Source organism: Podarcis filfolensis (genome assembly GCF_964270895.1).
Source record: "Podarcis filfolensis genome assembly, chromosome: 4".
Classification (NCBI taxonomy): Eukaryota; Metazoa; Chordata; class Lepidosauria; order Squamata; family Lacertidae; genus Podarcis; species Podarcis filfolensis.
Genome location: NC_139607.1, coordinates 76,687,763 through 76,709,973, shown reverse-complemented (window position 1 = coordinate 76,709,973; position 22,211 = coordinate 76,687,763). Strand labels below are relative to the sequence as shown.

At 44.2% G+C, this 22,211-nt stretch overlaps 1 long non-coding RNA gene across 1 annotated transcript; it reads right to left on the bottom strand.

The window, feature by feature from the left end:
* Positions 1–16,828: 16,828 nt before the first annotated feature.
* On the bottom strand, positions 16,829–20,873 carry LOC310760619. The gene is made up of 3 exons (XR_014547070.1): positions 20,348–20,873; positions 19,408–19,548; positions 16,829–18,885 (listed from the first exon to the last, which is right to left on the bottom strand). It is a non-coding gene; the product is annotated as an uncharacterized lncRNA (long non-coding RNA).
* Between the last annotated feature and the right edge of the window lie 1,338 nt (positions 20,874–22,211).

Genomic DNA, 22,211 nt, shown 5'->3' with positions numbered 1-22,211 from the left:
ACATCCAGTTTTATCCTTTAAATTTTTTGGGGGCCCCCAAGAGAGTGGGGCCCTTTGCTATATCTTGTTTTGTTGTTGTTTAGTCGTTTAGTCGTGTCCGACTCTTCATGACCCCATGGATCAGAGCACGCCAGGCACTCCTGTCTTCCACTGCCTCCCGCAGTTTGGTCAGACTCATGTTTGTAGCTTCGAGAACACTCTCCAACCATCTCGTCCTCTGTCGTCCCCTTCTCCTTGTGCCCTCCATCTTTCCCAACATCAGGGTCTTTTCCAGGGAGTCTTCTCTTCTCATGAGGTGGCCAAAGTATTGGAGCCTCAGCTTCAGGATCTGTCCTTCCAGTGAGCACTCAGGGCTGATTTCCTTAAGAATGGATAGGTTTGTTCTTCTTGCAGTCCATGGGACTCTCAAGAGTCTCCTCCAGCACCATAATTCAAAAGCATCAATTCTTTGACGATCAGCCTTCTTTATGGTCCAGCTCTCACTTCCATACATCACTACTGGGAAAACCATAGCTTTTACTATACGGACCTTTGTTGGCAAGGTGATGTCTCTACTTTTTAAGATGCTGTCTAGGTTGGTCATTGCTTTCCTCCCAAGAAGCAGGCGTCTCTTAATTTCGTGGCTGCTGTCACCATCTGCAGTGATCATGGAGCCCAAGAAAGTAAAATCTCTCACTGCCTCCATTTCTTCTCCTTCTATTTGCCAGGAGGTGATGGGACCAGTGGCCATGATCTTCGTTTTTTTGATGTTGAGCTTCAGACCATATTTTGCGCTCTCCTCTTTTACTCTCAATAAAAGGTTCTTTAATTCCTCCTCACTTTCTGCCATCAAGGTTGTGTCATCTGCATATTTGAGGTTGTTGATATTTCTTCCAGCAATCTTAATTCCGGCTAGGGATTCATCCAGCCCAGCCTTTCGCATGATGAATTCTGCATATAAGTTAAATAACCAGGGAGACAATATACAGCCTTGTCGTACTCCTTTCCCAATTTTGAACCAATCAGTTGTTCCATATCCAGTTCTAACTGTAGCTTCTTGTCCCACATAGAGATTTCTCAGGAGACAGATGAGGTGATCAGGCACTCCCATTTCTTTAAGAACTTGCCATAGTTTGCTGTGGTCGACACAGTCAAAGGCTTTTGCATAGTCAATGAAGCAGAAGTAGATGTCTTTCTGGAACTCTCTGGCTTTCTCCATAATCCAGCGCATGTTTGCAATTTGGTCTCTGGTTCCTCTGCCTCTTCTAAATCCAGCTTGCACTTCTGGGAGTTCTCGGTCCACATACTGCTTGAGCCTTCCTTGTAGAATTTTAAGCATAACCTTGCTAGCGTGTGAAATGAGTGCAATTGTGCGGTAGTTGGAGCATTCTTTAGCACTGCCCTTCTTTGGGATTGGGATGTAGACTGATCTTCTCCAATCCTCTGGCCACTGCTGAGTTTTCCAAACTTGCTGGCATATTGAGTGTAGCACCTTAACAGCATCATCTTTTAAAATTTTAAATAGCTCAGCTGGAATACCATCACTTCCACTGGCCTTGTTATTTGCAGTGCTTTCTAAGGCCCATTTGACTTCACTCTCCAGGATGTCTGGCTCAAGGTCAGCAACCCCACTACCTGGGGTGTACGAGGCATCCATTTCTTTCTGGTATAATTCCTCTGTGTATTCTTGCCACCTCTTCTTGATGTCTTCTGCTTCTGTTAGGTCCTTACCACTTTTGTCCTTTATTATGGCAATCTTTGAATGAAATGTTCCTTTCATATCTCCAATTTTCTTGAACAGATCTCTGGTTCTTCCCATTCTGTTGTTTTCCTCTATTTCTTTGCATTGCTCGTTTAAGAAGGCCTTCTTATCTCTCCTTGCTATTTTTTGGAAATCTGCATTCAATTTCCTGTATCTTTCTCTATCTCCCTCGCATTTTGCTTGCCTTCTCTCCCCCGCTATTTGTAAGGCCTCATTGGACAGCCACTTTGCTTTCTTGCATTTCCTTTTCATTGGGATGGTTTTCGTTGCTGCCTCCTGTATAATGCTGCGAGCCTCCATCCATAGTTCTTCAGGCACTCTGTCTAGCAAATCTAAATCCTTAAACCTGTTCCTCACTTCCACTGTGTATTCATAAGGGATTTGATTTTGATTGTATCTTACCGGCCCAGTGGTTTTTCCTACTTTCTTCAGTTTAAGCTTGAATTTTGCTATAAGAAGCTGATGATCCGAGCCACAGTCAGCTCCAGGTCTTGTTTTTGCTGACTGTATTGAGCTTCTCCATCTTTGGCTGCAGAGAATATAATCAATCTGATTTCGATGCTGCCCATCTGGTGATGTCCACGTGTAGAGTCGTCTCTTGTGTTGTTGGAAAAGTGTGTTTGTGATGACCAGCTTGTTCTCTTGACAGAACTCTATTAGCCTTTGCCCTGCTTCATTTTGCTCTCCAAGGCCAAACTTGCCCGTTGTTCCTTTTATCTCTTGATTCCCTACTTTAGCATTCCAATCCCCTATAATGAGAAGAACATCCTTCTTTGGTGTCGCTTCTATAAGGTGTTGTAAGTCTTCATAGAATTGGTCAATTTCAGTTTCTTCAGCACCAGTAGTTGGTGCATAAACTTGGATTACTGTTATGTTAAAAGGTCTGCCTTGGATTCGTATCGAGATCATTCTATCATTTTTGAGATTGCATCCCAGTACTGCTTTCGCCACTCTTTTGTTGACTATGAGGGCCACTCCATTTCTTTTCCGGGTTTCTTGCCCACAGTAGTAGATATGATGGTCATCCAAACTGAATTCGCCCATTCCTGTCCATTTTAGTTCACTGATGCCCAGGATGTCAATATTTATTCTTGCCATCTCATTTTTGACCACATCCAACTTACCCAGGTTCATGGTTCTTACATTCCAGGTTCCTATGCAATATTTTTCTTTACAGCATTGGACTTTCCTTTCACTTCCAGGCATATCCGCAACTGAACGTCCTTTCGGCTTTAGCCCAGCCGCTTCATCAGCTCTGGATCTACTTGTACTTGTCCTCCGCTCTTCCCCAGTAGCATGTTGGACGCCTTCCGACCTGAGGGGCTCATCTTCCAGCGTCATAACTTTTATATGCCTGTTGTCTTTGTCCATGGAGTTTTCTTGGCAGGGATACTGGAGTGGCTTGCCGGTTCCTCCTCCAGGTGGATCACGTTTGGTCAAAACTCTCCACTATGACCTGTTCATCTTGGGTGCCCTGCTCGGCATAGTTCATAGCTTCTCTGAGTTCTTCAAGCCCCTTCGCCACGGCAAGGCAGTGATCCATGAAGGGGATATCTTGTTTAGCTTATACGTAAATCCGGCACTGAATGGTGGACAGTGGAGTGGGGTGCTGCCACTCTTCAGTCCTCCAGTCAGTTGTGTCATTGCTGCTTACTGGTAGGTCGAGAGGAGGTGACAGCAAGTTTGGGGGGGCTGACGCACAAGCAGAGCCAACCCAGCACTCCTGCTGATGCATTTGCACCATGCCAAATTTCCCCCTTCTTATCTACCTCCCCGTAAACAACAACACAACTAGCTGAAGGTCAGGTGGAGCAACAGCACACCACCAGGAGCACAAGAAGTTGTACATGTGTGAAACTGTCTAGACCAGGGGTTGTCAACCTAGTCCCTACCGCCCACTAGTGGGCGTTTTAGGATTCTAGGTGGGCAGTAGGGGGTTCTATGGCACAAGCTGAATCTTCCTTCCATCGAGCACTGGTAAGGAAATTTTACCATCAAGAAAGATGCGTTAGTGGGCGGTAGGTATAAAAAGGTTGACTACCCCTGGTCTAGACTCTGACATGAGTTTCAGAGGCCCTGCTTGTAGCTCCAGCCTTCAGATGTTTCAGACGGACAGGAACAGGATGTTCTCAGTAGTGGCTCATATTTGTGAAACTGCCCCCCAATGGATCTATAGCTGGCACCACCCATTCTAGCTTTTAATGGGTCTTGAAACCCCATTTGTGTCAAGTTGCTCTTAGCCAAGATGCAAAGACAGAAAGACAGAATTATAGAGTTGGAAGGGACCACGGGGGTCATCTAGTACAACCCCCTGCAATGTAGGAATATTTTGCCTAACGTGGGGCTCAAACCCACAACCCTGAGATAAAGCATCTCCTGCTCTACTGACTGAGCTATGCTGGGCTGAATTTCTCACTATTGTATGGTTATATTACTGCCTGTTTCAAAATACTTTTCAGTTTTACTGTATGTGAATGGGCTGGATTGGGACCTATTTTTGACCTCAGCTTTGTTGAGAAGGAATATTGTAGTTTTATGTTCATATAAGCCATCCTTGAGAGGCCTTTGCCCAGAAAGGCAGCCTTTACATTAAACAAACAAACAAGTATATTATTTCTGCCCAAGATCCCTAACACATTATTGAAGATTCACCTGCCCTGCAATATCTATTGCTTGGGATACATTAACAGCTCTTGCCCACAATCAGAATTTGTATGCTTGTTGACATTTGTTATACGGCAACATATAAAAACACTGTACAAACGCTATAACATTTCATCTATTAAATTGCACTTTAAATAAACATTTGTCATAGCTCAGGTGTTTGTTTTTAAAATTATAGACTTCACTTTGGAGCTGCCACATAAAAATCTGCATGCATGGAAAGCTCGGGGTGGAGCCTCCATTCATAACATTTCTTTGCCGCCCACCAGGAGTTCTCTTTCTTTCCACTGCCCCCCATGAATGCCTGGAATTGGGATGGAGCTCACAACACAATCGTGGATGTGAACAGGTGTCAGCCACGTCAGTGGCTCTTTTGCTGCCTTCAGATCATTTTATTCAAGAACGAGGAAGTTCAGCTCTTACCCTTTTGTAAGCCAAGTGTAATATTTATTCTTCTCAAATCTGCTAGCTATAATTGCCACCATATCTGGGAGCTCTGAATGGAATCTTCACTCGGTTCAGTGGTGTCTAAGGTAGAAATAAGTAACAAGAATTGGAAATCGTGAAAACTGAAGGTTTTCATTGTTTCAGCAAAATAACAATACCAACAACAATCAATAAATAGTGTGAAAGTTTTAATGGCTGTGGTCCTGAGAACATAGGCCTTCCAGAGTCAGTGGGTTTTCAAATTGTGATTACAGTGCCTTAAACAGTTCCAGTTTGTTAGCAGAAGGGAAAAGATTTCATTTAATTCTTGTTTGCATATTTGTTTAATGTTACATGTGCAAGGGAGAGAGAAAATTAATCCCCAGATCTGCCTCCTCCTCTTGGCAATTTTCCTAAGAATATAGGCAAGTTAGTATGAAGAATGGCAGCCTAAGGTATTCAAAAGTCTTTATGTGTGTACATAGTTACTCCATTTATGTCTGAAAAGGTTGTAATCCTCAAACATTTGCAGGATATTATTATCAGGTTGATCCAAATTATCTAATAACGACGCCCATGTTTTGTGTCTTTTGGTACCTGCCTTCATCATTTATCTTCATTTACAGGTGGAGAACCTGTACTTCCAACAGCCAGCTTGGCCAATGGTCAGTGTCAGGGACCGTGCTGAGGAGGGCTGCACTGAAGAAGAATGGTGAGAGCCCCTGCTCCCCCTGCTCCTGATCCTGAATCTTCCCAGGAGGAGGAGGACAAAATAGATTTGGAACAGTGGTTTGCAGAGGGGCATAGTTCAGAAGGCAGAAGCTGGGAAATACTGGATGAGGAACAGCTAACAGAAGAGAGAGAGTTAACAGATTCACGGTCGCTGGATAGCATTCATCCCACTTCTCCAAAGTCACAGAGAGCTCAGAAAGTGTCATAACAGAAAACACAGAGGGTACAAGCTCAGATTACATGACGTAGATTAATAGGGATGGAGGGGGAAGTGTCCCTTAATTGGGAGCACTGCCATTTCTAAGAGATGTGTTCTTTGTTCTTGCGCTATGGTTATTAAAGGTTCTAACTGATAAAATGTTCCTTTCATTTGATCTTCTTATCTACTGATACTGGGGGCGGGGAGGAGCCAATTCCCCGAAGCCTGACAGACAGGAATGATTGAGACCCCAACAACTTCTGGAGGGCCACAAGTCCTGATCGCACACACACACACCCAATTCCAACAACTTCACCTCATTGTCTGTGTGTGAGTGACAACTGTTTGACTCATGCTTGTATTCCAGACAGTAGACTCTGTAAGGTCAGGCAAAGTGATCAAAGGGACGATAACCAATGAAAAAAGAAAACATCTCACAACGTTTTCATGAATGTAAAACCTATAACAGCCAATTTGATTTAGAAGATCGTAAGTCACCCTTACAACATGTGAGAGGTGTGCAGATGGAGTGACAAGGACATGACAGAAAGGGTGATGCTAAGAAGGGTGACCCGACAATGCTTCCCTGCACAATTTAATTGGATGAGGGGGGTCGCTAAGTAGAATTGGCTCATTTTTCATACATAACCAAGCAGTGTATGGTCTTGTGTGAATCAGTCCAAGAGAACAAGGAAGATGTTGTATGATGGATACTGTAGTCTTCTGCATGCAATCTACAACTTACTGTTGACCTTGTTATCCTGACTGAAAACAAAAGTCCATCTTGAAGAAGGAAAGAATAATATGCCGAAGAATGGGGGAAAGCATTTTTCCATGATTAAAAAGGCACTTCTTTGATATATCAGGAAATAAAATGTCACAAGCTCTTGTAGAATAGCCCTCCTGTGAAGTTTGGATATTCATGTGGAAAATTAGCTTAGGTATGACTGAGTTGTCAGCATTTCAAAATCCCATGCTGAACATGTTCAGTGAATTTATGACCATGATGATACTGAATGTTATGAATGTTCATAACTGGCCTGATCCCAAAGCTTATTGAGGATGGAAAGAATCTGGTCTGCTGCAATGGATTTTACTCAGCCCAGTACAGGCATCGAATGAAAGGTATCTTGTGCATAAATGTATGTAAAGCAGTCCAATGGAAGCGCTGGATGTGGGCTACATCTGCAGGTGAGGCAATGGATGTGCTGGACTGTTGTCTTGACTCAGTAATGGACTGGATGAGAGCCAGTAAACTGAAGCCCAATCCAGATAAGACTGAGGCATTATTAGTGGGCAGTTCCCTAGACCGGATGGATGGGAGGTTGCTGCTCTTGGGGTTACACTCCCTGTGAAGGAGTAGGTACATAGCTTGGGGATACTCCTCGATCCTCTGTTGTCACTTGATGCTCAGATGGTCTCAGTGGCTCAGAGTGCCTTCCATCAGCTTCAGCTGGTGTCCAAGCTGCACCCCTATCTGGACAGGGCAAGCCTAACTACTGTTGTCTATACTCTGGTAACCTATAGGTTAGATTATTGCAACACATTATACATAGGGCTGCCTCTGAAAACGGTTCAGAAACTTCAGCTAGGGGCAAGACAGTTTGAGCATATTACATGGATCCTGGCCCGACTGCACTGACTGCTATTTAGTTTCTGGGCCTAAATCAAATGGCTCAGGACCGCAATACTGCAAGGACCACCTCTCTTTATATGAACCTACCCGGAGCCTGAGATCATCCTCTGATTCCCTTCTTCGTGTGACTCCTCCACAAGAGGTCTGGAGGATGGCAACACAAGAAGGGCCTTTTCTGCAGTGGCTCCCCGTTTGTGGAACACTTTCCCCAGAGAGGTTCAGCTCACACCTTCATTATACACCATTAGGCACCAGGCAAAAAATGTTCCTCTTCATCCAGGCCTTTAACATCCAAAGCACCTTTAAATGTGTTGTGGGAGGGGGAATTATTGCTTTCCTTTAGTTCTTACTTTTATTATGTATTTCGTGTTTTGTTGTGTTGTAGTTTTATGTTGTGAACTGCCCTGAGATTTACAAATGAAGGGCAGTATACAAATTTAATAAATAAGTCTGTTGCACAACCAGAACAGCAGTGCTGTGTAAAACCCGAGGTCCACAGCTCAGCGGCAGAACAGCTGTTTTGCATGTTGAAGATCCCAGATGACATTTACAGGTAGAGCTGCCTGAAAACTCGGAAAACTACTATCAGATGGTGTACCGAGAGAGATGGATTGATTATCTGACTTGATATGAGGCAGCTTCCTATGTTCCTAAATGCACTCTACATATAGCAGAGGAACTCCACGGATAATAATATGTGTTCCACATATTTCAGGACTAAGTCTCAACACTAAAAGTAGGTTTCTTGGCTGTGTCTCTAGGTCCTGGGGCTTATCCTGGTCTTTAATTAAGACCTGCTATTGAGACTATATTGCAATGGTTCGCTCACTGCAGATCTTAAAAAGCAAAAAAAGCACAACACATGAGAATGAGGCACAAAATAATTCCCTCAGCTGGCAGCAAGTTAGTGAGTCATTGCACAATCATCTCCATTTCATGCAAGCCAGGTTTATACCTGTATTCCTAACCCTCCTGATTTTCATCACCAGAGGTTTTACTGTATTACTCATAAGGTTATCAAAATATGTGTGAATTGGCTCTTCAGCATCTCCCTTAGCAGCTGCAATCCATGCTCTCGTAGTCAGCTGAAGGTTTTAGAAATCAGAAAGCAATAATAGATAATATGATTGCTCAATACACCAGCATTTGAGCTTCTGTTTCATGATGTTGAGAAAATGTCGATGTACACACTTTCTCATAGGGAAGGATATGGAGGTGGCACTTTATTCACCCGTGCAAGGAGACAGCTGGAGCACCAGCATGCAAGGCAAAGGCAGCAAGTTCAATAAATGGCAAAACTGGAAGCACTGAAAGACAAACTATTAAGGCACTGTAATATCTTTGTATTGGCTGGAAAACCTGAAAAGATAAGGCTATCAAAGGTCACTAGGTTTATGACTATACATTCCTCCAGTATCATACGTAGCAGAGACAGGTTTAGGGGACTGGCTTGCCTGTACTGGGCACTGAGCCGAGAGGGTGCCACAAGGGGTGCTGCAACAATGACTAAAAACGGAAAGTGACAAGTGAGGGGGCACAGAAATTAGGCATCACACAGGGCACCACTGAAATGTCAAAGTCCAAAGTCCTCCACTACACGTAGCATGGCACTGAATACCACTTGCCAGGAGGAAACAGCAGTAGAGGGTTTTTTTGCTAGTGACCTGCATGTGGGCTTCCCCTAGGTTGGTCACTATGGGAAACAGGATGCAGGTCTAGATAAGGGCTAGATCCAGCAGAGCTCTTCTTATGGGCAGGTGGCTGTGGAAGAAAGGAAGCGGCCTTATACAAGATCAAACTATTCATTTATTGCATTTATAGCCCAACGTTTCCTCCAAGGTGCTCCAGGAGGTATACATAGTTCTTTCTCCCCATCCTCATTTAATCCCCACAACAAGCCTGTGAGGTAGGTGAGGCTGAGAGGCAGTGACCGGCCCAAGGTTACGCACTGTGCTTCATGGCCTAGTGGGGATTTGAACCCTGGTCTCTCAGGTCCTAATTCGACACTCTAACCACTTCACCACACTGGCCTAGTATTGTCTTCCCAATAGCCCTTCTTAGATGTTACCATGCACACCAAGATGTGTATGGGGAATGTCCCCCACTGGCTGTGGGGAAAATTTAGCCCATGCTGAATTTCAGCTCTACCACACCCAGCCATAGGCATGCGCAGGATTTAGTTTCTAGCCTGCCACTCACCCACCTGTAGAGTAGTTTGTGGTAGAATCCCTGCCAAAGGCCACATCCTGTACCTGCTGATGGACACAGATATTGAACTGCTTGTAAGGAACATAGGAAGCTGCCTTATAATGAGTCAGGCCATTGGTCCATCTGGCTCAGTACTGAAGGAAACATCTCTTCAGGGCTTCAGGCAGAGAATCTTCCCCAGCCCTACCTGGAGATGCTGGGGATTGAACCTAGGACCTTCTGCATGCAAAGCAGATGCTCTACTACTGAGCTACAGCCCTTCCCAGAGTTCCCAGAGTTCCCAGAGTTCCCTTTTCTATAAAGATACTTGGCCTTTCTGAAAAATTAGGACAGCCTTCGCCAGAATGATGTTCACTGTGACACAGCATAGGGTTCCTAAACTATTCAGGAATTTTTAAATATGGAGACTTCATTTGAGCAAAAGGGAATATGTTATTTATGAATTAAATAAGAGCAAAGGAAATAGAATCCAGAAAACGATAATGCAACTCCCACTGTGCCGTCTGCTTGTCAATTTTGCATGAGGGAGTGCGGAATTGCCAGTCAAAAATGACTGAGCGAGGAGATCATTCAACATTAGCAAGAAAATGACCTGTTTGTCTCTTTCTATCGCTATGTATTCTAGAGAATCCTCCCACAGGCATCTGTCTGTTTGAAACTCCACCCACATGCTGATAGATGTCCCATGGAATTGGCAAGTCTCCTTGAAGGCAAAGTAATTTAAAAAATAATAATAATAATGTTACACCCACGAGAAACTCTGCCTGGAATATAAAGATGAATGAGGTCCTCGGCAGTTCATGAAAAAGGCAAAAGGAAATCAGTGTGTTTAATAAAAACAATGCCCCTTTTCAGGTGAGACATTTCTTTTTTGAAAGCATGGGTTGGAGACAGTCACTTTCAAAGTTCTTTTACTGAATGAGTCATTGATCTATTTGGAATATTTATGCACAACACAAAGTTTCTCTGTGCAGTTTACATCGTGAAATCGTGTCCTCCCTAAAAGAGGGCACGTGTTGCGTTGAGACCTGGAGACCAATCCCGTGTTGTGAGTGGGTAAGATTGGTCAGCCACAACACTCGATTGGTAGGTCCCTCGATGTTGGGTTCAATCTGGCCAATGGGGCGCAGTCCAAACGGATTGAGGGACCTATTTATACCCATGCACGTGACCCAGAGCTTCCTCTTTTGGCGCGTGCATTCAGAACACCCGCCCACCTCTCCCTATTTTTAGGCCATTGTGCTTTGACCTTTCTATGCCGTCGTGTGTCATCTGTCGTTGGGACAGGGGCACGGCAGGAATTTCCCCACTTGGCTGATTGGCTGTTGCCATTTGGGTTTCGCCTGCCGCGTAGCAAATCGTCACAACTTGTAAGGTTGTGGATAGACTCTGGTTCAGGTGATAGGGAAGGGGGAGCGGTCTCGCCTTCCCTATGTGAAGGGTGTTCTGTTAAAGGAATCCAGGGACTCAAATGGTTTGGTCAACCCCTGAGAGGGGGTTGTGCCCGTGCCTGAGTCCAGGGGGACATTTGGGTGGTGGACATAGTCTGTTCCCGACTTTTTGCCCATCCAGGTGTTCACCCTTAGCTGACCTATGCTGGAACCCTGGGTCAGTGCTACCTGCAAGTGCAGGGAGCTAGTCGAACCAAAGCCTATGCAACCACTCACTTTCTGTAATCAATAAAGTTGTGGCCTAAATTCTGCCAAAAACCAAACTAAAATTTGAGTCAAGTGTGAATTTGTTTAGGGGGGAGGTCTCTGGGTCTGAAAACGCAAATGAGGCAACAACGAAAACAGTCTAAAAAGTTTCACTTCCTTGAGATTGGTAGGCCTCATCAGGGAGATTGTATCAGCAGCTCCTGGCTGAATAGAAGTGGCTGAGTTGTTGTTGAGAGCAGTGGGAAGAGATTAGTAGACCAAAGTCCTCCTCTCCCCAGTCATGCTGCTGCGCTCTCTCCGGCAAAGCTGGAAGTTGAAGATTCAGGACAGATAAAACAAAAGACTTCTTCATGCAGCACATAGTTAAATTTATGGCACTTGCTCCCACAGGAAGCAGTAATGGCCACCAACCTAGATGGCTTTAAAAGAGGATTGGATAATTTCATGGAGGAGAGAGCAATTAGACATGATGACTATGTTCTGCCTCCAGTTGGAGGCAACAATGTTTCTGAATACCAGCTGCTGGAAAAGCCAGAGGGAGAGGAGAGTTTTCTTGTGGTCAAATTCTGCTTGCTGGTTTCCCACAGGCATCTGAGTGGCCACTGTGAGAACAGGGTGCTGGACAAGATGGGACATTGGCCTGATCCAGCAGGTTCTTCGTGTGTGTGTGTGTGTGTCCCCTCATCCCACCTGCCGCACATCCCACCTAGGAAGCATGTTACTGTGTGCACACCAGGCTCACAAAACTCAGAGTGTCCAAGAAGGGCCTGGACTTATTTTTGCCCGGGAAGATGAGGCAGTTGATGAACAAAAACACCATGTTTAAAGCCCATTCCTTCCTTATGGAATCCTGGGACATACGGTAAGTTTACCCAGGGGTCTAGCTTGAGAAATATGGCAATGAACACAGACAGAAGCTAGCGTTATAAGGTGGAGCACTCACTTCCCAAGCACGGAGCTCCCCTTTCCTCTGCTCCTGAAGAAGAGGAACTGGCTGGAGAGCTTCCAGGATAAATGTCACCACTAATGTGCCATAAAATGTGAGGCTGTCTGTCTGGTGCTACTGCCTAATATTGCCTAACATCTTGCCTTTAGAACATGCTATATCTGTGGTCCTGCTGGTGCATTTGAACCAGTACAATTTCCACTTTGTTTGTTTGTTTGTTTGTTTAATTTATTTATAGCTCATCTCATCAAGGTGCTTTTCAAAAGGCAGATATATGGAGGAAGGTTAGAAACTCTGTAGCCTTCAAGTGCTAGCAATCATCCTACTCCCTTTTAGCTGTGAGCGTTGGCTGTCACCAAATTTCTGCTAGTATGTTTTAAATTCTAGGGACATCAGTGAGGCCATAGCTCCATAGCCTATGCCTTGATAGCCAAACTCAGAGTTTCATGGATGATACTTCTGGTTGTGTGCCATGATTGGCTGCAGAGCTATTAAGAACCCTATTCTCCATTACAGCTGTGGGGCAGGGACAGAGGAGGTGAGGCCAGTTGCCTGCAGCTGTTATGTATGGAAGTGTGTTAACTTAATGTTTGCATCTTACACTGAGGATATTGTAGCAACAAAAGGATATAGCTACAGCAGCGTTTCTTTTTATTCTAACATGACACTTTTCCATAATAAAGGGATTTTAGAAAAGATCCTTTCTTGCCCAGCAAGTACAGGATCACGGTTAAGTTTTGTCCATGGGAAAATATCTCTGTTAGCCAAATAATGTGGTTGTCATTTGAGATCTGTAGCTAAGTAACGTTCCATTTCTTCACAATGAAGCGGAGAGGTTAAGAAAAAGCAGCTTGTGAAAATCGCCAGCTTGCCCTTGCGAAATGAGCCCACATTACATTATGGCAGCTATTCACATATGTTCCCTGCAGCAGTCAGTGAAGTTTTGTGTCATGCTGTGAACATGATGGTTTCTGTAACTGGACCACCCAGCATCCTGTTCACTGAAATGACCCCTTTCCAAGTCTCATTTAACTCAAAGGGATTTAGCTCTTTTCGTTACACAATAGAGGAAGCTGCTGGTCCTGGCACACTTTCAAAGCGGAAATCTGAATAAAAGTGAAGATCTGCTATTTGAATGGCAGGTTTTGAATGATACTTTGGAAAGCTGATTGTTCAAATGTCGGATTTTGGAAGTTTCAGGGTGGGTGAGAACATCTATTCTCTCATTCAGATCATCATAGCTGAGTCCAAAGTTGTTTTTCGTGGAACAACTAAGAATGAGTGTCCCAGTCAGCTGCACCTTCTAGTTAATGCTAAGAAGATTTCCATTGTTTCACACCTGCTGATGAGTTTTTTGCACTGTGTCCACAGTTTGCAGGTGCTAGAAGGGAGAACTAATGAAATGACCTTGAAAAGCATAGGAGAGTAGCAGCAGGAGAAACAGACAAGCAGAAACAGACCTAGACTGTTTGGAAAGGAGCCAGCTCTGAATTTCAGTGCCTCCAAAGTCCACTAAAGTCTGAGTATCCAGATGGATTTAGCAACCCAAAAACAGATCCAATTTAAAAAAGAAAGAAAGAAAAGACAGATGGCTAAGATATGCTTTGAAGAGTAACCTTGTTTTCTGAGCATTTTAAGCTGCCCTGCCAAATTATTTACACACAGAGAGACACACCAAGCACTCAAAGGCATCTCTTTGAAACTTCCCCTCTAAATGCTTTGTTCAAGGTCACCTAATTTGGTTGTTTTAACCGATGCCCGGTCCCAGCTTCAGCTTTCCCAAGAATCCATTTGTGCATCCGTAATTGTTCATGTTATCTCTGGCAGACTAACAGGACTTCAGTTAAAAGCAAACATAGCATCGGCAGGTGTGCTGCTTAGAATTGCAGCCACTTCAGAATGTTATCAATAGGAGGCCAAAGCTGGATGATCATGTGCTTTGGAAACAGAAAAGGGAAAAGCCGCAGAAAATAAAAAGTCTCTGCCTGTCAATGGAAACGAGGGTGTACAGTAGAAGCATATCTTGTCTTTTTTTCTAATTCAAAGCAAATATAATGAAATTTGAAACAGATTCAGCCAGCTGGATTTAAATCAGCTTAATTAATGCCCCTAAAAGCCTGTTATCAAATATTGTTTCCCCCTAGGAGGATGCAGACTGGTATGCATGTGTGTATCTATCTATTTATACATATGTGTATGTATATCTTTTAATACACTGCAATACAATACAATAAGGGATGCGGGTGGCGCTGTGGTCTAAACCACAGAGCCTAGGGCTTGCTGATCAGAAGGTCGGCGGTTCGAATACCGGCGACAGGGTGAGCTCCCGTTGCTCTGTCCCTGCTCTTGCCAACCTAGCAGTTCAAAAGCACGTCCAAGTGCAAGTAGATAAATAGGTGGGAAGGTAAATGGCATTTCCGTGCACTGCTCTGGTTTGCCAGAAGCGGCTTAGTCATGCTGGCCACATGAACCAGAAGCTGTACGCCAGCTCCCTCGGCCAATAAAGCGAGATGAGCGCCGCAACCCCAGAGTCGGTCATGACTGGACCTAATGGTCAGGGATACCTTTACCTTTACCTTTACCTTTACCTTTACCTTTACCTTTACCTTTACCTTTACCTTTACCTTTACCTTTACCTTTACCTTTACCTTTACAATGCAATACAATACAATACAATATATGAATGAATGAATGAATGGAAGAGAGGGCTATTGATGGATACTACACTATGCTTTACTTCCACAGTTGAAGGAAGCAGTTCACAGGAGGGGAGAGTGATTTTGTGCTGGAAACCTGCTTGCAGGTTTCTCTCAGGCGTTTGGCCAGCCACTGTGAGAAAAAGAGGCTGAACTAGATGAGCTATTGGCCTGATCCATCAGGCTCTTCCTATGTTCTAACTTAAGGCTTAACTCTTTTATTTCAATGTGTCTACTCTAAACATGACTCATTCTGGATCCAACCCTCTGTGTGCATGTCCTCCTGTTCCAACCATCCCACTCTGCTCCACACTCCCACCCAGCTGGCAATCTCTCTCTCCCTCTCTCTCTCCCTCTCTCCCTCCCTCTCTCCCTCTCTCTCTCCCTCTCTCCCTCCCTCTCTCCCTCTCTCTCTCTCTCTCTCACACACACACACACAAACATACACACAAACATTCCATGCAATTCATTATTTATTATAGAACAGTTTGGGTTCTTTTCTGCCCCTTCAGGGTTTTCTTTTTGCAGTTTTTGTTTTTTGGCATCCTGCAAACCTCAAGGTTATGCTGAGTCAGCTGGCAACTCTTTATTGTGTCTGGCTCCAGCTCTAGGAGCATGGGAAGACTTAGCTTGGTCTTAAAATATATGATGATGGCCCCTAGATTTAGGATATAATCTTGTACACCAGCGGCAGTCAATGTTACACACTCCAGATACTGCTGACCAATGCTTTTTTTCTAAACAAATACTTAGGGGTACTCTCATTTTGACTCAAGAAAATCATTGGGAAAGGGAATGAAACCACCATTGGAGGTGGTAACAACGAAACTGACCAATCACCGCGCTAGATTCCGACTCCTACTTCACACATTAAATGCTCACTTCCTTCTGAGACTCAGGAAACAACGTGACAGGAAATGAGGCCGCTACTGGGTGTAGCAATGGAACTGACGGTTCACCGTGCTAAAGAAGAAACTTAAAAAAAAAAGAAAGATTTATTCTCCCATTAGATTCACAAAATGTTTAGGGGTATGCGTATCCCTGCATCCCCCCAGAAAAAAGCACTGCTGCTAACTAAGATTCCCATCAGCCCTAGCATTAGAGTCGGGTGCCAGGGTCAGGTCAGTAATAAAACTCACAAGGCATCAGCGAAGTTAACTCTTTATTCCATGAAACGAAACAGCTCAGGCCTAAGGAGCCCAGTAACTCTAGCCAATACATCTTGTCCCAGTGAGGCAGTTGCGAGGACTGAAGGTCCTTCCCACAACTATATTCCTTCTCCCTCAGGTCCTTCCCAAGCAAGCTGAGGCTCCTTCGTTTTGTCTCTCTTTGCTCTGCCCTCTTCATTCCTCTTTGTGTTCTGGGAGACCAAAGGGGAGGGGAGCTGGTCACAGCAGGAGGGTGAGACTCCCTGGCTTCTTCAGCAGCCTGCCTGATCTCTGCCTCTTGGCCCCACTCCTCTCCAGCCCCCACTTTTTCTCTGCCTCTGGACTGCTCTGTGCCACAGTCTCTCCCTGCTCACTAAACCCTGTTACCTCTTCAGCTTCTGACACCTCATTCTCCCAGTCTGCTCCCTCTCCTCCCACTGATCACTCATTATCATCCCACCACCAATCCCCTGGGTCTCACCTTCTTCCCCTCAGGGTTCCCTTGGGGGTTCCGCAGCTGGTGCCTCCTTTGTACCCAGACAGTCCATGAAACCTAGGGATGATTGGAATCGAATTTCATAATATATGGAGGGCACCACATTGGCTACCCCTGCTATGCATATGCATAGTTGTTTGGGAATAAGCTCCATTTAACCAGTGGGTCTTCTGAGTGGGTGTTAGATCTTTTCCCTACACCAACAGAAATATAATCTGCATCTTAATCTCATTGAATGTTGGCACTCTTATTAACTTTTTGCAAAGATTGCTGGCAGACCAATAACTAATTTTATTTTAAAATGCATGGATTAGTCCATTTAATCATTCACGTATTTTAATGAAAAAAGCACGTTTGACTCCCTCTATGACATGAATGATAAGAATTAAAATAATTTCAATTACTTTATTGTCAAAGGCCCGCAGTTAAATGAGCTCTACTCTAGTGTGCACATACGCCCAAATCCTCTGCATTTTCTTTCTTTTTTGGTTTTTTTTATTTCTATTAATTTTTTTATTTGCAAATTTAAGAAAGGGGAAAGAAAAAGGGGAAAGGGATTAAAAATGAACAGGAAAGAGAATGAATGGAAGAAAAAGAAAGAATAATAATAACACCACCATCGGCTCACATTAAGGGTGCAATAACAATCAGTGCATCCATCTTGGGTTAAACATAAAGGTTAATAAAAGCCCTCCAGGTGTCCCAATAGAAACCCACACGAAGTGGATTTCTGGAAGAAATATGTTCAAATGTATCCAAGGCGTTGAGTTCCTCAGGCCATTGTGTGATAGATGACAGGTGTTTATCATTCCAGGCTGAAAGTATAAGTCTCTTAGTGGCCATAAGGGCTTGCAAAATCCACTTTTTTATCCTGGCATTAAACCCCATACTGTGGGAATATAGCTTAAAAGATCATGAGCGTCTGTAAATATCAAGGATTACACCAATGCAAATTTCTTAAGGACAGCCACTTCAGACCAAAAAGAATGCAGTATATCACTGGACTATCCCTCATCATGTAGCTCCATTAGGCATATTCAGCATTACACCTGCCAAGTAAAAACTAGGACACCCCAAAAGTTTTTCAATTGACCACACATAAGGTAAAAGTTAAAAGGTAAAGGATCCCTTGATGGTTAAGTCCAGTCAAAGGCAACTATGGGGTTGTGGTGCTCATCTTGCTTTCAGACCAAGCATTTGTCCACAGAAAGCTTTCTGGGTCATGTGGCCAGCATGTCTAAACTGCTTCTGGTTCACGGAGGACCATGACAAGAGCCAGAGCACACGGAAATGACATTTAAAAGGTAAAGGTAAAGGGACCCTTGACCGTTAGATCCAGTCACGGACGACCCTGGGGTTGCGGCGCTCATCTCGCTTTACTAGCCGAGGGAGCCAGCGTACACCTTCTGGGTCATGTGGCCAGCATGACTAAGCCGCTTCTGGCGAACCAGAGCAGTGCACAGAAACGCTGTTTACCTTCCCGCCAGAGCAGTACCTATTTATCTACTTGCACGGCATGCTTTTGAACTGCTAGTTTGGCAGGAGCAGGGACCGAGCAACAGGAGCTCACCCCATCACAGGGATTCAAACCGCCGACCTTTTGATCGGCAAACCCTAGGCTCTGTGGTTTACCCCACAGTGCCACCCGCGTCCCTTAAACGACATTTACCTTCCCACTATTTATCTTCTTGCACTGATATGCTTTTGAACTGCTAGATTGGCAGGAACTGGGGCAGAGCAATGGGAGCTCAACCCATAGTGGGGATTTGAACCGCTGACCTGATCGGGAGACCCAAGAGGCTCAGTGGTTTAGACCACAGCGCCACCCACTTCCCGGACTTATGGCAGCCCTAATGTCCAGAATCTATCTGCAATGGACAGTGCCTTTCTATACAGATCTTGTGGAGTCCACTATACCCATGATATTAATTTCTGCTGGATCAGTCCCAATTTCAATCCTAAAGATAAAGATTCTAAGGCAAATTTTGTTTAGGCTGTGTAATACTTCTAATTCCCTATTCAACAACTCTCTAAGTTCCTCAAAGGTCCATTAAGCATTTATAAACAACAGTTATGGGTTTGACTTTCTGTAAGGATACAGTAATTTCCTCCGACAATATAGGAGATGCTGAAGCACTCAAAGCAGATGGTCCATAAATAAACACCAACAAATGTTGTAACTGAAGATATTGCCGTTCGGCACGTGGACTCTCCTTCCTTGGAGGTTTTTAAACAGTGACTGCGTGGCCATCTGTCCTGTATGGTGTAGCTGAGATTCCTGCATTGCAGGAGGTTGGACTAGATGATCCTCGGGTTCCCCTCCAACTCTACAATTCTATGTTCCATGAGAATTAGGAATGGAAAAAAAATGAAAGCATCTTTTGCAAGGGAAGAAAGCTTTGTGAAATTGGAGGACAGATCTCAGCATAACACTAGCCAAGAGATATTTCTGGGGTGGGAATACATAAACTGGTTAGCTGGATGAGGGGTTTTTTTGATGGAGAAATAGCTGAAACCCTGATATCTGCCCACATCTTAAAACATGTGCCTTGGAGAGTATGTCACTATTTATCATTCCAGACTGGAAACAGTAAAACTGAGTATAGCCAGAGATAATAGACTTCTTGCATGTGCTGAAAAGTCTCCCCACCCCCAATGTCTTCCTTTGAGCCTTCTGAAAAAGGTCCTAGAGTTTGCTCTTTCTTTTTGTTGCATTGTGCAAAACAAGCATTGTGCTTCCACCTACTTCTCTCCTCATAGTTGTTTTAGTCATGAAAGTGGGATTCTATATCTAGTCAGTCTCCATGGCAACTTTATTTCTTATTAAATGGGAAAGGAAATGACATAATTAACTTACATGACCTCTTTACTTTGCAGAGGAGTTCAGTTGTATCTTTGGTAGTTGTGTTGCATGCTCAAAGACGCGCTTCTCTATTGATAGATATGTTTTTTTCCCATTATCGGAGGCTCTTTAGGTGAAAAAAATGGCAGCGGCCCTCTGGAAGCAGGGAAAAGGTGTATTGAATGAGAATGCCAGGCATTCATCTGCCCTTTTCAATGATCTCTTTGGAGCGTTTCTCAACAGTCACACACACACACACATATATAAACTACTTTACCTTGGCTCTGCGGGAATGCCCATTATATTCATCGTGTTTGGTTTATAGAGGTCTAAATGGTAGGCTTCCAGCAATGATATGTGATGTGAAACAGTTGTGCTCCTTGAATGTGTTCATAGAGAATTAGGGGAGTGATTGCACTCAACCGATAAACTAAGGCACAAATCTCTGTGTCTTTGAAAAACATAGGACACGGTTTTCCTGCGCAAGTCAGACTCAAAGAAATTGCAACAGTAAAAGCCAATTTAAAAACAGCCCTATATGAATCCATCAGTATGTGCAATATTCCCCCACTGCATCTCCCCTGATTTTAGAGATTATAGGAGTGACGAATTATTGAGCAAGTGCCTATAGGGATCTGTATGAATATGCAACGTTTTGGCATTACGTCAAATGTGATCCTCCTTCCCTTCCATGCATGGAAGTGACTCATTCAGTTTTCCACTCTCTGTGACTACAAAATAGAAGCAGGGAAGCATATGGAGGAGAGAGGGTCACAGAGGTAGTGCCACAGTTAGTCTAAATATGAAATCTCATTGCAGGGGACACTCTCTCTCTCTCTCTCTCTCTCTCTCTCTCTCTCACACACACACACACACACACACCTCCTCTTCTACAGATCTTCCTTTAAACCTCCTTCAGCCATTTATCAAAGACAAAACCCTCTCCAGAACCTACCTGCCTCTGACACATATTCCCCTTCATTCCTTCTGATGCCCCTTCTTGCTCCTCTGTAGTAGAAGAAGAAGAGTTTGGATTTGATATCCCGCTTTATCACTACCCGAAGGAGTCTCAAAGCGGCTAACATTCTCCTTTCCCTTCCTCCCCCACAACAAACACTATGTGAGGTGAGTGAGGCTGAGAGACTTCAGAGAAGTGTGACTAGCCCAAGGTCACCCAGCAGCTGCATGTGGAGGAGCGGGGAAGTGAACCCGGTTCCCCAGATTACGAGACTACCGCTCTTAACCACTATACCACACTGGCTCTTGTAGCACTGCAAATGACCCTTTAACCCAACCACCTCCACCTGCCTCCTCCTGAGTTCCTCCACCTCTCCAGATTTCTTCCTCCTCCAGCACTAGCAGCCTACAATTGTCACACACCTACCTCTGCCCCCCCAATATTCCCTCTCATTCCTCCAAATGTCCCCTTTACTCCCAGACAGTTCTATCTGCCTCCTCCCCAAATCCTACTTTTTCCCTCCTGTCAGTCACCAGAGGACTAAAACTGCCATGCAGTCTTAACCTGCCCTCACTTGCTTCTCTCCCACCCCCACCCCCCGCTGCCACATCGTCACACTGTTTACTGAGAACCACCTCCCTCCGCCGCTGCCTTTGCAACATTGGAAAGAGGCCAATGAAAACAGACTGATGACGCTCTTGTATTCCTATTATATGCAAGATTTACAAACCACACTTTTGTTTTATATATATATATATATATATATATATATATATATATATATATGAGAAAGCAGTATAAACCATACAAGTTAAGACAATGAAGACATTAGTAACACATCAGCAAAATAAATACTGGTTGGTTAAAAGTAAATTTACATTTCAAAGGACAATGTTTTTAAGCCATGTTTCAAAGAAGGCAGGTATGATTCCTGCCAAACCTCTACTGTCAGGAAGTCTGGTATTGTTGTGGGTGGGATTCCTATGGAGAATCTCATGCATCTTTGTCACTCCTTTTGCTCCGCCCCCTAAAATGATTGTATTTCCTTCCTGATCCATGCTATCCCAGTATGGATAGTGTAAACTACATGGCTATTGTGTAAAGGTCATCTAAGTCCTGAATTTGCGAGTGGCGGGAAGAATGCAAGGAGGCTGCAGATCAGGTCCCATTCGAAGCAGGGCAGGGCCAGAGATCAATAGTGTTTGAGGTCATGGGATGGGTGCCCCACGATGTAACACAGCCTCAGCCATGAACAGGATTAAGCTTTCGCAACACAGCAAATACCATTTAAAAAAGGGGGGGGGAGTTTGCAGTGGGTTATGAAAAGCTTAACCTTGCATATGCCAGCTCAGCCGCACACAATGAGCTGACACATTCAGGAATTTGGTGTGATTACCATGAGCCTGGCAGTCATGTGACTTGGCCCTGCCGAGGCTCAGTAACGTAGACTGAGATGCAGAATGTGCTTGCAGTCAAGCACTTATGTAATAACCCCCAGCATCAGTGCCACTCAGCCTGGGAACGTTTAGCTCACATTATCTTCAAACCAATCTAGACATGGGAACTAGTGCTGTAATCCTGTGCACGCTGACATTGTGTGTATGGCGGGGGAGGGACCATTGAACAAAATGGGACGTAACCTCTGAATAAACTCATATAAGATCAGGCCACAAAAGTATCCTTTACAGAAAGATCATCTATTTGTTCTGAAGGTAGAGACAACTACCAATTTTATGTCTTTTTTTTGAGATATTAATAAGGGGCGGAATGCTCTAACTCACTCTTCTATTAAATGCTAGAGGTACTAGCAAAGCTATACTTCTGGGGTTCAGATACAAATCTAGGGGCTTATAATGAGGGG